Source organism: Artibeus jamaicensis, unplaced genomic scaffold, assembly GCF_021234435.1.
Source record: "Artibeus jamaicensis isolate MK-2021 breed Jamaican fruit bat unplaced genomic scaffold, CSHL_Jam_final scaffold_916, whole genome shotgun sequence".
Taxonomy (NCBI): domain Eukaryota; kingdom Metazoa; phylum Chordata; class Mammalia; order Chiroptera; family Phyllostomidae; genus Artibeus; species Artibeus jamaicensis.
In genome coordinates, this window is record NW_026522059.1 from 11,540,314 (window position 1) to 11,555,401 (window position 15,088).

Consider the following 15,088-nt stretch of genomic DNA (forward strand, 5'->3'; position numbering starts at 1 on the left):
AGTGGAAGGGGCTTCAGAGTCTCCTGTGGCCTTGAGTCCTGGAATCTCCTGGAATCCTCTTCCGGCTTTGCTTTGGACGTAGCCTCCCTTTGCCCTCCCCTCTGCACTCCCTCTCCCTGCTCCCTTACGCTAGAATGACCTCACCAGTCCTTCAAGATCTCAGAGGTGACTTCTTCCCTAAAACCTTCTCTGATACTCCCCAAATGAACACATTCTCTCTCTGAAAACCACAGCAGTTTTCTCGAGGGTCTCTGATTGCTTTTAGAGTTGCTCGTTTGAGTAGAGTTTATTCTGATCTGTTACAGACACCCCTGGGGAGGTCCCTGTGCAGTGGGGAAGCTCAGGTGCATGTGGTCAATTCTGGTAAAAATGCTTGTATTTGAATGTATGACATCGCATACTTCGTTTTATAGCTCTTGCAAACTCTTTGTAGTTTTCTGCCTCCTACATCCACCTACACTTGACCTTTCTGAACTTCTTTGTTTTTGTAAATTTGGGGTAATATTTATTATTGACTTCTGAGTTCTGAAATGAGTTAATTTTAGTTATGTGAAGTGCTTATAACAGTGCCTGGCTCAGAGGATGTCTCAGTACATGTTGGTTATCACTCTTGTTGTAATTACTGCTATTACCTCAGTACCACTAAGATAACACGTCCCCCCTTGACTTCATGCTCAGGTTCCTGCCCGAGGGGACGCCTGCCTTTGCTTTGTAGTGCGGATGCAGGAAGAAGTGAACCTTTTGACTCTTGGCCTGGCTCCTGGGTGTATGAAGTGAGAATTAGTCATGGCCTCCTTCACACTCTGAGAACATTTACACTTGTTGCACCTGCTTGGAGAAGCTTCCATTCAACCAGTGAATGTTGCAGTTCCCAGCCCCGGCCTGTGCTCTAGGGAAGAGCTGACTTTCAAGGTCTTGCAAAGGCATCCTACCAATGGCTCAGTGACTTCATTCAGGAGCTGGCCCTCCTGGGGGAGGGACAGAAGCTCTGCCACGCAAAGGCAGCAGAAAGCTGCAGCCGTGTTTTTTCAGGCTGGGTTCTCTGGTGCACCCCATCTTACCTCTTCCCAGGGTGTACCTCTAACCCCTAGCAGCGAGGGTATGTTTCCGCTAAGAGACCAAGAACCTTTTGGGAATCTGCTCTCTGGAGGGGACAAGTTGGGGTGCCAGCTGGCACAGCCCTCTGCTAAGTCCTTCACAATATGAGCTCATTCAGTCTTCACTGCACTGAAGTGGCGACTTTATGGCCCTGTTATCACACTGGCCCCAGAATCAGCTCTATCTACTCTTCTTAGAGGGTTATCAAGGCCACCATTGCCAACGAAGGGGTCAGGTAAAAAACAATTAGCCCTGCACTTGCAGACCTTTTGTTACAAGTAAACTTTTTCCTTCTTCTTTTGAAAGAGAAGCATAGATTACTTGAGAGCAATAATGCTAATTACGCTTTGCTGCCTCAGCAGGATGAAACAAATTGACCAACCTACCTCTGGAAAGCAGGAGGGGGATGAGTCTCCTTCCGAGCTGGCTGCACACCAAGAGATAGATCCTTATTTCATATCAACTGTCTGTGAAAGTTCCTGTAGACACCTCGGGAGGAAAATCTGGCACGATTCCTGGAGCTGGACAGAGATGTTTGAAATACCTTTCAGAAACGGTAACTCAGATGCCCCTTCCATCTGCCTCATTTCCCTTCTCACAGGATTCTCCCTGCACTTTGTGCATGGTTCTCTGTGGCTTTTAAAAGCATAAAACTTCATCTACCACAGTCAGGAAGAAAAGGACCAAGGGCAATGGAACTCGTTTTAAAAATCAGGAGGATAAGATTCTGAGGCTGCTCATAAGTATTTTGATTCTGTTCTTTACCTTGGCACTTACCTCACCGCATTAAAATAAGGCATGGCTGTGTGACTGGATATTGACAATGAACTGTGAGTAACAGCGATATCTGTCAGTTCTGGGAGAAAAATGTTGAGAGCCAGGGCAATTTGTCATGTTCTCTTTCCCTCTGCCATAATGACAGGCAACGTTTGAGATGGTGACTAATTTTTTTTTAGCTTGGTAGTGAGGGTTAATTTTATCTGTCAATTTGGCCAGCTTATGGGCCCAGTTGTTTGATCAAACAGTCTAGATGTCATTAGGAAGGTATTTTTAAATGCAATGAACATGTACTGTATTTTCCTGTATATAGTACAGACCGATGCTTTTGTGTGCATTATATACAAGATTATTATATCCATGATTGTAGCCATGGTATGTAATCATTATACCCATGTATAATGTACATCCTTATTTTTCCCTCAAAAATTTGGACAAAAACATGTGCATAGACTTGAGTAAAGCAGATTGTCCTCCATAATGTGGGTGGGCCTTACTCAATCACTTGAAATCCTTAAGAGAGAAGACTTAGGTTTCCCACACAGGAAGAGATTTTGCTCTAGTCTGCAACCGAGAGACCCTGCCTCACGTCCAGTTTGCTGCCCTGTGCTGTTGAGACCCAGGACTGCAACATCAAACCTTATTTGAATTTCTAGCTTGCTGGCCTGTGCTGCAGATTTTAAATTTGGCTCACCACCATCATGTGAGCCAAATCCTTAAAATAAGCCTCTTTTTCTGTATGTATATGTCCCACTGATTTCTTTTTGTTGTTGTTCTTCTCTGGCCAGTACACTAGGTGAGGATGGACTGGGGCAGAAACTTCAGCCAACTCATGATGAAAATGTAGACTGAGCAAGAAATAAGCCTTTGTGTATAACCTAGACAGTCCTTACTGGTAGGGAACATAATGTGTTCCATTGTGTTTTTTTCTTATAGCTTTTTTTTTTTTAGGAGAACAATTGAATCTCAGTTGGACTTCAGGATTGAGCTTGGCTTAAACAAACTTGAAATCATTCTAGTGACCTCAGAGTCAGAATGGCGTGTTCTAAAGTTTATGGTAATTCTATCATTTAGGATTTTGAACGGCAGAAAAGGAGTTCATTGCAATGGCATCAGGTAGCTCACAGAATTAATGGGAAGAATGAGACAACGGGTTCATAAAAGAACAGGTATGATGAGGGCACCAGGGGCCTAGGAAGCAGGGATGCATCAGTGGTTTCATTGGAAGATGCTGAAATGCATGGGCTCTTTCTGGAGTTTTTGTTTTTGTGTGTAGAGGGTACCATTAGGCAGCCAAAAGGAAGAGCACCTATATGACTTGGTTTGGCTGGGAAAATGCCAGTTTAGTCTGTTGTCCTGATGTCATATTGATAGAAGCCACTTTCATTCTTAAAAATCCAGTTTGGAGGATAAGTAATGGAGTTGAAGACATTTGAGTTCAAAACCTAGATGATGCCATTTTCCTTGGACAGGTGCATGAGTGATCTGTTTTTCTAAGTTTCCTTAAGAATAAAATGGGTATGAGAAGAATGATTAAACCTCACTAACAAGTGAACAGTTGGTGGAAGGAACACGGCTTTGTGACCAGAGGCCCCGGGTTTAAACACTGCTTTACCTCTTCTGGATGGACAGCCTCAGGGAAGTGAGCCCTCTCTCTGGATCTGGATCTCCCTTTCCTCATCTTTTGCATTGTACTAATGACGTCTACTTCAGAGCAGGTGGTGAGCACAAAATGAGAAAACCTAGGTGAATGTGCTACGCTAATTACATATTCAATCTTATCATCACTAAGAATGGCAATAATGACTTTCTTCAAAGTCCCACCTTACAATTGTTCATACCCATCTCTTTTCAGTTTGGGGGACATAATATGAATCGGCCTCCCTGATCTATCGCAGCACAAGTAAGAGAAAGCTGAGCTGTATCTTTTGTGGTAGCTTCCCAGGTCTTTTGGATGTGCTGTTGTTACTAGGAAGGGAATCACAGCAGCCCTGCCCGATGGGTCAGTGTGTCCAGCAACATTGCAGGTCCACTCTGACTTGTGCTTGCTAAACAGTGAGACCAGGGCAACATAAGAAATGCAGACAAGCATGAACACGTGATGGGGTGTGATGTGAATGGAACCCCACAGGATGGTGCAGTGCACAACTCATATGATTGTGTAACTCTGGCGTCTACCTCTCCTTCCATAGGTCTCTAGATTTTCTCCTTTTAAAGTGGTGTCTAGGCCAAAGATATGGCTTCTCTGTTGAGGTTTTGGTAGTGCTGGAACCTGTACTGGAGAGTTTTTCTCATCTTAGTCAATAACCCCAAACCAAGGCAGCACGCAGAGGACAGAACTGTGCAGGAGGCTGGACTCTAGGAGCCAGCAAGTGAACCCAGGTGGCTGCCCAGAGGGGCCTGAACCATCAATCAAATCTGAGAGGGGAAATGAGTAATCCAAGAATATGGTAAAAGAACAAGTTCAAGTAGATAGAGTGCAGAGGAAAGATTGTGTCAACTCCTGGGAGCAGGCAATATTTGTCTGAGGTTTGCTTTAATGTGCTGGTTGAGGTGTAATGGACTGTCAACCTGCCAAGTTCAAGGGCCAAGAATTTGCCGTGGCTCTTTATACCAGAAACCATCAAGCTATGGTTTATTCTAAAGATTTTATCTTCTCATGTAAGAGATGACCAGGGTAGGCATGGCACAGCTGGTGGCCGTGTAGGATGATCAAGGAGCCAAGGGCTATTTTCATCTTTCTGATCCAAGGGGTCCATCTCAAGGTTGCCTCATGATCCAAGGAGGCTGCTGAAACACTAGCTGTTACAGCAGCATCTTGGGTATCGGGATAGAGAATGGGAGGAATGTCAAGAGGGGTAAAATTCCTGGCTAAGTCAGTTCCTTTTAGCAATCCTTCTAGAAGCTCCTCACACTTCTGCTAACCATCTTTGGCCAAAATTAATCTCATGGCCACATCTAACTGAAAGGAGGAGGCCAGGAAATTTGGAATTTTTACTAAGTGCATTTTCTGCCCGCAGTAAAATTGGGATGCTATTTCTAATGAGGAAGGGGAAAATGGTTATCATAGACAAGTGACAGCCTCTGCCACACGGGCCTTCTGCGTATCTGTTTCTATCATTATTTTGGTTGGAATTCCCCCTCTTGAAAAGCAACTACAGGTGATTGTCGCTCGGTATACTGTTACTGCTCAGTCAGTGCTAACTGGGTTATTGAATTAGAGCCTTTGTTAAACCATTACATGGACTGAAGGGCAGGGGAAAATATGAGCCCCTCTGTTTGAAGACCTGGTGGTCAGGGCCAGAATAAACATTCTCTGTAATGTCAACCTGGCTTGCAGAAAGCCCAACGGTTCCAAAAACTCAGCGTGGGTGAGAACTTGATCTTGGCTTTGTTGCTGCTTCAAATGACAGTTCCTCATTAGGACATTGTGTATGGTGGCTACTGGTGCCATAAGAAAGAGGTTTGTAATTCATGAAGTTACCTCTTAGCCAGAAACATATATAATGCTAAAGTAATGAGGCAATGACGTATATATATATATTTTTTCACATATATTCCAAGGCATTACCTGCCAGTGATTGCTCAAAGAAACTTGGCCTTGAGGTGGCATACCAGCGTATGTTGAATATTGCAAACTTTTTAGGGTCATTCAATAAGTGGAAAAACCAGACCATATGTGTTAGATCATTAGAAGTTCACCTTTGTTGATTTATGCTTTGAAGTGTCCATCATTAGCAGTAAAAAAAAAAAATCATTGAGCATATTCTCTGGTATAATTATGAGGGGGCAGCTACAAAGAGAAATGATATTTGGTTGTTGCTTTTAGAAACCTTTCCATTTAGCATAGGAGATAAGATGTGGATGGCAGGGTGAACCAGGTAGACTGTGGGGAGGGCTCTAACAGGGAAGCAGTGGGGAGCTGAGAGAGCGGCCCCCACTGGGACTGGGAGGGGGACTCCAGGGCATGCTGCGTGGAAGAGGTGAAGAGTGAAACCTCCAAAAATGGGGGAGTTTTGGACCCACAGAGAGAGGAGCTGAGAAAACAGATGGGCCTTCACCAGGAAGGGGGCTGCATGAGCAGAGGCCTGGAGAGAAGCTGCCAGGAATGCCAGCAGGTTTGCAGAGGCGAAGGTACTCAGGACATACACTTGGAGAAACGGTAGAGATTTTAATTAAACATTAGCATATTGAAGGCTTCGAGAAGGTCCTTTCTTTAACGGCACATTTACATCTATAGTATGTCCTCAGTGAACATCGTGGCTAGGTTTTGGAATGCTTAATGAAAGCAATATTACCATAGTGAAATGACGTTAAGAAGTAATGGTGTTTGAGAACCTGCTGTATTTAACTGTGTGAAACAGGTGAACAGATGTATATGGGTAGGAGAGACTTCCATCACCCAGACGCAGTGTCAGGAGTGTGGCTCAGCTCTACGTCCAGGAAGAAGGATTGTGGCTGCGAGGCGTCCAGTGGTCTGCCTGCAGGTGCGCTGCTGCGGGGAGCTATCCGCACAACTGCAGGACAGGGTGCCAAGGCCACGGCTCTTTCTTTCCTACCACACTGTCTACTGTTCATCAAAGAAGGAAGTAAAAGGCAATGGTCTTTAAAGATTTTTGCTCTTGTATGCCCTAAAAGTATTTTGAAAGATTATGTACCCCCTTACATATGCTTTAGGTTAACCTATGTTTTTTTCTTCATAAATTTAAATAATTGCAAAGGATAAAACTATATTTTATATGATTGGAAATTTAAGTATAAAACAATACATCACTTTTTAAATTAATCCAGTGGCATACAGATTCCATAGTCTTTTGACACTATCATCTAATTAAAAAAAAAGGACAGGCTTTTATTTAAGAGCAAAAAGTTCCGAGACAGAGTAAGGACTTCAGCACAGGAATGAAAAACACTGGGTGGCCAGGGAGCCAAGGTAAGACTAGGGCGTCAGAAGGAAGTCACATAAGGTGACCTACGAGGGTCGCCGCCCCTGTGCTCCCTACTCAAAAGTGCAGGCAGCTGATTTTACCTCTTCTAACTGCCCTCATTGAAACTACTGACCCACATGCGCGTTTGATCGAAGTCTGACGGTTACTCACCCTTTCTAGGGTGGCAGTAGTGAGGACTGCCGCTTCCCCCGCCACAGCTCAGGCGCAGGCGTGAACATAGTTACCAAGCAACAGCGGCTGGAGAGATGAATGCTAATGTGAAAAATCCACTTCTGAACCCTTCACAAGACCCCCTTGTCACGTTAGCCCACTCTGTCTCCAGCTTATGAAGGCGGCCGAGGCCGGCCTGTCCCTGAGCCAGTTCAGAGGGCTTCGCTTTCCTCCGTGAGCTTGAGCACGAGCTTCATAAGATCCGCCTGGAAATTGCTCTGGGGCTTCCTCTCCATTTCTGTCTTGGGGAACCAAGAACCCAGACACTGCTAAAAATTCTGTACCACATCTTTTTACCTTAAAAACCACATTTTCATCTTTCTTCCATCACGGCATTTTTTTCTTATTGTAACATATCTTCATGTTTGGAGATCTTTTATTGATCAACCATTAAAGGTTTTTGGCAGTAAAAATATGTTTCCGCATTGAAAAATAATTATTTCTTGCAACTCCAAGGTTCCAAGTTATAAAACAAATTTTGTTTGGATTGAATCATCATTATAATTATTATTAGTTCACAATTTATCAAAATAACATGTGTGTATACGCTATACATTTTAATAAATATCAGTCATGGGAGTAAAATGTTTTTGGAACTGCTTCTCTGAATGATAAATATGGGTTGAGGCTGTATTTCTGTAACAGTGGCTCTGCAGATATCAAAACTTTAGATTGTCCTTTTGATTGGTATTGTGGGAATCCTTGCATTGTATGGCTGAAAAGTTTGTCTTTTTTTTTTTTTTTCCCCAGAATGGGTGAAAATGGGGAAAGGAGAATCAGCTTGCTTTCTGATACACCTTGGTCATGTAAAAGAATAAGCATTTGCTCATCGTAGATCTGAAAGTTGTTTCCTCTGAAATGGTTTTGTTTGTGCCCGTCTGTGCCTTGGCAGGTTGTCATGTGGACATAGCCCAGTTTGAAGACCAATGGTGCAGAGAAAAGAGAAATGACCCGATAGCAGGATACGGGGTCATCTTGCTCATGACTGGCATATTCCCCTAAACATATTACTTAACCTCTAGGAGGGTGAAGTTCCTTCCTCCTGTTCCGCAGAACTTCCCTCCCAGCACCGTAGTCGGACTCCCAGGCACCCTTCTGGGGATGGAAGTGATGACATCACCGTGTTTGCATTTATTACTGCATATCTCCATCAAATCATCTTTTCCAAGCAGTTAGATTTTGTAGCGGTCTCATCTCAACAGATCAAACAGATTTATGAAATTACTCTTTGACCTTTGCAACAACTAGAAAGGAACTTAGATGAAGGGAACAGAGCTTTGGGGCATTTCTTTTCTTTTCTTTTTTTTGATCAGATATTTGGTTTCCACAGCTTGCACGACTGATTCTGTGCTCCAATGATTCTCTTATAACCTTAGCATGGAAAGATGGAAAAATTCCCCTGACATTTTCAGGAAACGTTTATTGTAGATGATTTTATATGGCTGGTCAGAATGGGCTAACTGATTTTTCACAAGAGCAGGATCTGGCAGAAGGCCTGGCCTCCTTTGGCCCCCTCTTGCCAAAACTCACTCCAGAGCCGACCTACAGGCCTCTTGATGTCCCATATGAGGTCAGATTGAGAAATGGCTTGGGTGGGGGTAACCTTTTCACTTGCAGTGAGTGGAGGCCCTCTCCATACCCATGTTTCTGGGAAATGCGGGGCAGAGCTCAGTGGCTTTATGTTCCTGGAAAGAACATGACTTCCCTCATATGTGGAAGATTGGGGAAGTCACGGAGGAGCCAGGCCCCACTCCGTTCTGTAAGCTAACATGAAGGTCAACATAGGAAGATGGTTGCACACTCTTCTCTTTCTAATCTCCCCATATTGCTTGGATTCCCTGGCCCAGCCTGGTGCCCAGCCTCAGCATCAGCTACTTCTCCTCAGGTTGGCCACTTCGACTCCATCAGAAGATCCATCCTCACTCTGGCTCGCAGGGCAAAGACTGACAGGAAGTAGGAGGTCCCTAAGCCACAGGAAGGGTTTAAATAGGGTGCCTCAGCATCAGAGTTCAGCTTTAGATTTACTGCTCTGGCTGCAGCTGTGTGGAGGGTGTTCAGTTCTGCCAGAACAACCCAATGACTTTGACATGTGGGCATTGCCCATGCTTTGCAATGAACGCTGACAGTACCCCTGGCTTGTGGCAGAAGGCTGATGCTATCTTTTTTGGAGATGAACAAACCAGGTTGCATTTCTGAAAATAGAGATTTTTTTTTAGAGTGTCTTCACCAAGCCATCTGGGTAGGCCTTGGGCTCTGGACACAGGGAGTCCAGGGTCTGTTCGCCCTCACCTCTGATTACTGTGTGACTTTGGGCAAGTTACTGACCTTATCTCAGCTTCTCCCTTATCTATAAACCTGGGAGAATAATTGTATCTATAACACAGAGAATTTTGTGATGTTTACATTCCTGACCTGTGTAAATATTATGCTATTTTCTTTCCTGAACTAGTGCTGATGAAAGGGTGGGGGGAGGGGAGGCTGTGGGTAGGAGAGCGAGCAAAGAGGAAGAGTGTGTGTGCCGAAGAGAATGGTGTCTCTGAGTTGATGGGCAGAGATGCCACAGTGTTGCCTAAGAATAACCCTGGCCCTCTCTCTGTCCTAGGTCTAGCTCAGACATCTGAACTGCTGGCCTCTAGGCTGGAGGGGTCTAACACTTTTGTTTGGACCGGGGATTAGGTGGATCTGTGTACATAGCTGGTTCCTTGAGGCAGGCGAATTAGTCAGTGTTCTCCAAAGAAACAGAAGCAACAAGGTTGTGAGTGTGTTTTTACTCATTTTAAGAAAATTGGTTCACAGAATTGTGGGGGCTTGGCAAGTCGGAAATCTCCAGGATGGGCTGGTAGGCTGGAGACCCCCAAAAGAATTGGCGCTGGAGTCCAAAGACAGTCCTCTGGCAGAGTCGCTTTCTGCTGGGAGGGACTCAGCCTTTGTTCAACTGATGGGACGGTGGCCACCCACATTATTTAAGGCAATTTGCTTTATTCAGAGTCCACTGATTTCAATGTACATCTCGTCCAAAAATCCACCTATACAAAAGCATCCAGAATAACATTTAACCAAATATCTGGTTACCATAGCCCAGCGGACTTGTCACAGAAAATCAACCATCTGGTAGGCATGTGCCACCAGGGGGTCGTGCCCTGGATTGTCTTATGCCTGGCCCAGGCCACTCAGTCACTCATCTTCCTGATGCTCAGAGGTGTGTGTGTTTGCGATCCTTACTCTAGCAACCTCTTCATGATTATCTTGTTGGAGCCAAATAGCTTTCTGGGCAAAAATGCCCACTCTTTCTATGCTGGTGTTGAGCGTACCTTCCATTATCATGAACTGGCTAGAGGACAAATGTACGCTGTGACAAATGTAGGGTCTTTGACTTGGACAGATGTGCCGTAACTCATATGAGCTCGTGTGTGGGATATGTAGGGATTATAACAGTGCAGGCCAGGTGGTGGAAAGAAAGCTGAACATAGCAGGTCGGCACTGGGAAAACCAACAGCCAGGGATTCGTTGCCTGGAAGCTTTTTTGAGGAAAAATGGAGACATCAATGCAGGCTGAAGGGAAGATAATATCTACAGTGGAAATCACTTTTTCTGAAGACTCTGAAGTAGAAACATTACAAGCAACTCAATGGCTGCCCCAGGGACAGACAACCTGGGGACCCACCCCTCAGTGTCCAATGGACATGTTAAGTTCTTTTTTTAATAGTGAAAAGGCACGATATTGCTGTCGAGTGTCACACATCATGCTTTGACTCACATTTTTTTGGAGCTAATAATCAAAGGGTGCGAGGCCAGCCATGGGGGCACTGCCCACAATGCGAATGTTTCACAAATTTGCACGCCATCCTTGCCCGGGGGCCATGCTAGTGTTCTCCCTATTGTTCCAATTTTAGTGTACGTGTTGCCCAAGCGAGCACCAGATGCGCTAGGTTCTCGTGTGTTTGTGCAGGTGTGTATTTGGACAGGGAGGTTTAATCTGAAAGTGAGGTCCCCCCCTCCCACTCCACCACAGTGGGAGGTTCCAGAAGGTTGGCAGGACTCTAGGAGTCTGGGCAGTAGGGCCTGAGCGGGACAGAGAGCAGCATGAGCCAGGTTGGGAATGGGTCTTCATTCAGAAAGCTCTGGTTCGGGGGAGGATGGAGCAGAGATAAAACACGGACCTAGGGAATGGCTGGAGCAAACCCCAGGAGGCAGAGTTAAGGGTTCTGTGCTTCAGAGGCCATGGGGGGAGCCCAGGCCCGCCCCGGCACAAGTGACCACAGTCAGTGAGACTCACCTCAGACCTGGCCTGTTGTTGCTGCTCAGGCTTCTGTCCTGGTCCTTACAGACTAGAGAACAGGGGACTCAAACCTCGACAGAGGCAGATGTCACCAGTGACTGTGCCAGGCAGTCAACAGGGCCAGCAAGTCTGTGTGTGGGAAAGAGTGTTGATGAGAGTGGCCCCCTTGCTCCCCACGGTGTTTGCCTTGCACGACCTTGGCTGAGACCAGGAATGGAAGGGCGGGTGCTGAGGAGGCAGTGGCTGACTCTTCCAGGAGAGGGCGCTCACAGCTTGTTTGTGCATGCCTGTGGGTGTTCTCTTTCCTTTTTAGTTTTGCTTTAATAAACAACTCATCCTGTAAATGATAATGTTTCAGAATTCATAGAAATATGACTTGTCTTCTAATCGACAAAGCAGATTCATGTGCTTTCCTGATTCCTAGGAGATCACATTTCTGATAGTTAACCTCTTCTTGTTTCTGGGGTGCAGTGGCAGAGGGTTACGATCTCCTTGTCCCCAAAGCCCTGCACCCCATCCCCTCCCCATGGAGCTCACAGTCTGGCTGGAAGTGAAGACCCATCTCCTCCTCTGCCTCAAGGTGGACTCGGAGGTGTAATATGCTGGAGATAAAAACCAGATGGTGTCACTGGGTGAGGGAAGTGGGGGGGGGGGATTCATCGCCTGGAAGCTTTTTTGAGGAAAAATGGAGACATCAATGCAGGCTGAAGGAAAGATAATATCTACAGTGAAAATCACTTTTTCTGAAGACTCTGAAGTAGAAACATTACAAGCAACTCAATGGCCACGATGCTCAGGGCAAACCTTCTCCTAAGAGCTGTCTGAGACAGAGGCTTAGTGTGGGGGTCTGAACTCAAATGGGAGAGGGCGAGAGGAAGGGACAGAACTTTACAAAAGCCACAAAACACCCTCGACTTCTGGACAGAAAAGGGGTTGGGAGAACACGAAAGCAAGGCTTTGGCGAGTAGGAGGAAATGTTCTCCTTTGAAGTTATTTAAGGCAAGAGTTAGCAAGAGGTGAAGGAAAAATGCACAGCTTTGGAATCAATAAATAATTAATCACACACTTGTATTGTACTCTGCTTAGAAAGCAGGGTGCCAGTGTAGGGATTTTTGATATTTCTGTTTAACAGATGAAGATGCAGAGACTTGGCGAAGTTAAGTCAATTACTTAAGATCTCATAAATGGTAAGTGGCCAAATCCTATCAAAAGAATGGGTTCTGGAACATTTCTTGATTTATTTTTAGCAACTTGTGAAACTCTAATCTCTCTTCTGTAAACATGTATTGAGCATCTATGTGTAGATATGAGGTATCTGATGGTTTTGGATACAGTTCCTTCCATCTGGGAGCTCAAAGTGTAGTGAATGGTTCTCAACTGGGGTGATCTTGCCCCCCAGGGGCCATATGGCAACATCTGCAGATGTTTGGGGCTGTCATGACTGGGGGAGATGGGTGTCACTAGCATCCAGGGGGCACAGGTCAGTGATGCTGTCCCATAGCTTTCAATGCATGAGACAGCTCCCCCCACTGCCAACAAAGAGTTATTTGGCCTAAACTGTCAATAGCACCGAGGTTGAGAAACCCTGGTCTAGTACACCATTCATTCATTCATTCAATCACATATTCTACTAACTTTCCGAGTACCTATAGTGGAGCAGGCACTCTGCATTGTGTAGAGGACACAGTGGGGAACAAGACGGAAGAAGCCCTTGTTCTCACGTCAGGTTCTGGGTGAGGAGTGGAGGATGGCAGCGAAGGAGAGTCACACATTAACAAAAAAATATGTTAGTAGCAAGGAACGTATCGGGGGGACTAAGTATTCTGCAGAAAGTTCAGCTGTGTTGGTTTAATGGGGGATAACTTTGGTCGTCTGATCAGGAAAGCCCTTTTAAAGAGGTCATAGTAATGACTAAATTGAATGGCAAGAAGCCATCTGAGGAAAGGGCATATCAAAACAAGAGGAGAGCCAGTGCAAAGGCCCAGAGGTGAGAGTGATGTTGGAATGGAATTTCAAGGGACAGAAGAAAGGCCAGGCTGTTTGGGGTGTGGAGGGAGGGGGAGAGAGTGAAGGAGGTCATGTTAGAGATGGTGATGGGTGCTCTGTCCTATTAGGGCTTTGTTAGCCAAGACAAGCAATGAGGATTTTCTTCTAAAGCTTTACATGAAGCTGTTCTCGTGGTGAAAAAATGACAAGGGTTATGAAGAAAAGGAAATATTGTCTTGGGGACAAAGTGTCTGAGGTGTGTGACATTGAATTTGGTGATCAGAGAGGGTCTCTCTGGGACCTTGATGTGAAGAAGAAAGCAGTCATGAGGAGGCCATAGAACCAGTAATATCCCTGGGGTTATGGGTCAAATTGTGCCCCCTCTAATTTGTATGTTGAAGCCCTAACCCCTGGTACCGAAACATGACTGTTTTTGGAGATGGAACCTCCAAAGGTGATGAAGTTAAAATGAGGCCGGTAAAGTAAAGCTTAATTCAATCTGATCTGTGTCCTTATGAGAAGGAGACATTTGGACAAAGAGACACCGGAGGTGTGTGCACAAGGGAAAGACCATGTGAGGACACAGAGAGAACGTGGCTGTCTGCAAGCCAAGGAGAGAAGCCTCAGGAGAACTCAGTTCTGCTGACACCGTGACTTGGATGATCAGCCTTCAGAACTGTGAGAGATAAATTACATTGTTTAAGCCACACGACCTGTGGTAAGTTGTTACCGCTGTTCCCGCAGACTGATCCACCTGGGGTTCATTTTCTGATCTGTTGAGTAAAGGGCTATTGAGAATTTTTAAAATTTCTTTCCATTTCTAAGGGTCTTTGAGTCTTAGAAATATCTGAGCTCCTGCTCAGGGCTGCCTGAACTCTTGTAGCCTTAGCTTCGTTCCTTCATCCAAGAATGACGGAACAGTTGTGGGGGGGGGAGAGGAGCCCTAGGGAGGGATCTGGAGTTAGACACAGAGTTCCCATCAATTTCAAAGAGCGCCTAGGCTGGGAGAATTGCCCAGTCACGCTTCTCCCACATAAAGGGGATTTGAAACCCCAGAGGGGGGTCCATGGGATCACAATGGCACGTTATGTCACCCTTGGGGACAGGAAGAATTCTGTGCCAGAGTCTCCAGAGGGGAGATGGAACTTCAGGAATTTTCTCCTAGAGACTTGGGGGACTTCCACCAGAGACTACAGAGGACTCTGGGCTCCCCCGGTGCTGGCTGCACGCACCATCCGAGGCACCGTGGGGGCCCACCTTCTGTGTGAAGGAGCCCCTTTTGCTCCTCTTGTCCTTTTTGCCTCCGATAGCGAATGCTGGAGGGTGTGACTGGCTCCAGGGCTCAGGATCTAGGTGGGTGAAGCTTCTTCCAAGGTCATGGGTACCCTGCTCGCAGAAGAAAACTCTGACCTAGCAGGAAGTGCCATTGTCCTCTAAATGGTGGATGCCGTTTGAGCAGTTAGTTTTGTTTTTAATAATTTTTTTATAAGTTGAGATACATCAGAACATATTGAAGGGGAGACTGTACCTTGATACCCAGCCTTTCCTATCTAACCATCTGTCCAAATATTATAATTCAACAAGTATTTATAAGCAATTCACATTGCTTACCTTTTGGGGAAGAAATATGTGGGGAGGAGACATAGACCCTCAACCAGTATTTGACATGCGTGTGAAATGTTTGAATAAAGTGGCTGCCAGGGAGTAGTTGTTCATTAAGTGGGTAACGCATGAAGGAAGGAACAAATGAATAGCTTTGACATTTGATACTTTAGGTTCTGTTTGTTTC

The 15,088-nt window shown here is 45.5% G+C and overlaps 1 non-coding gene across 1 annotated transcript; it reads right to left on the minus strand.

The window, feature by feature from the left end:
- Positions 1-10,844: 10,844 nt before the first annotated feature.
- On the minus strand, positions 10,845-10,951 carry LOC119036773 (U6 spliceosomal RNA). The gene has a single exon (XR_005080059.2). It is a non-coding gene; the product is annotated as a U6 spliceosomal RNA (small nuclear RNA).
- Positions 10,952-15,088: the final 4,137 nt, after the last annotated feature.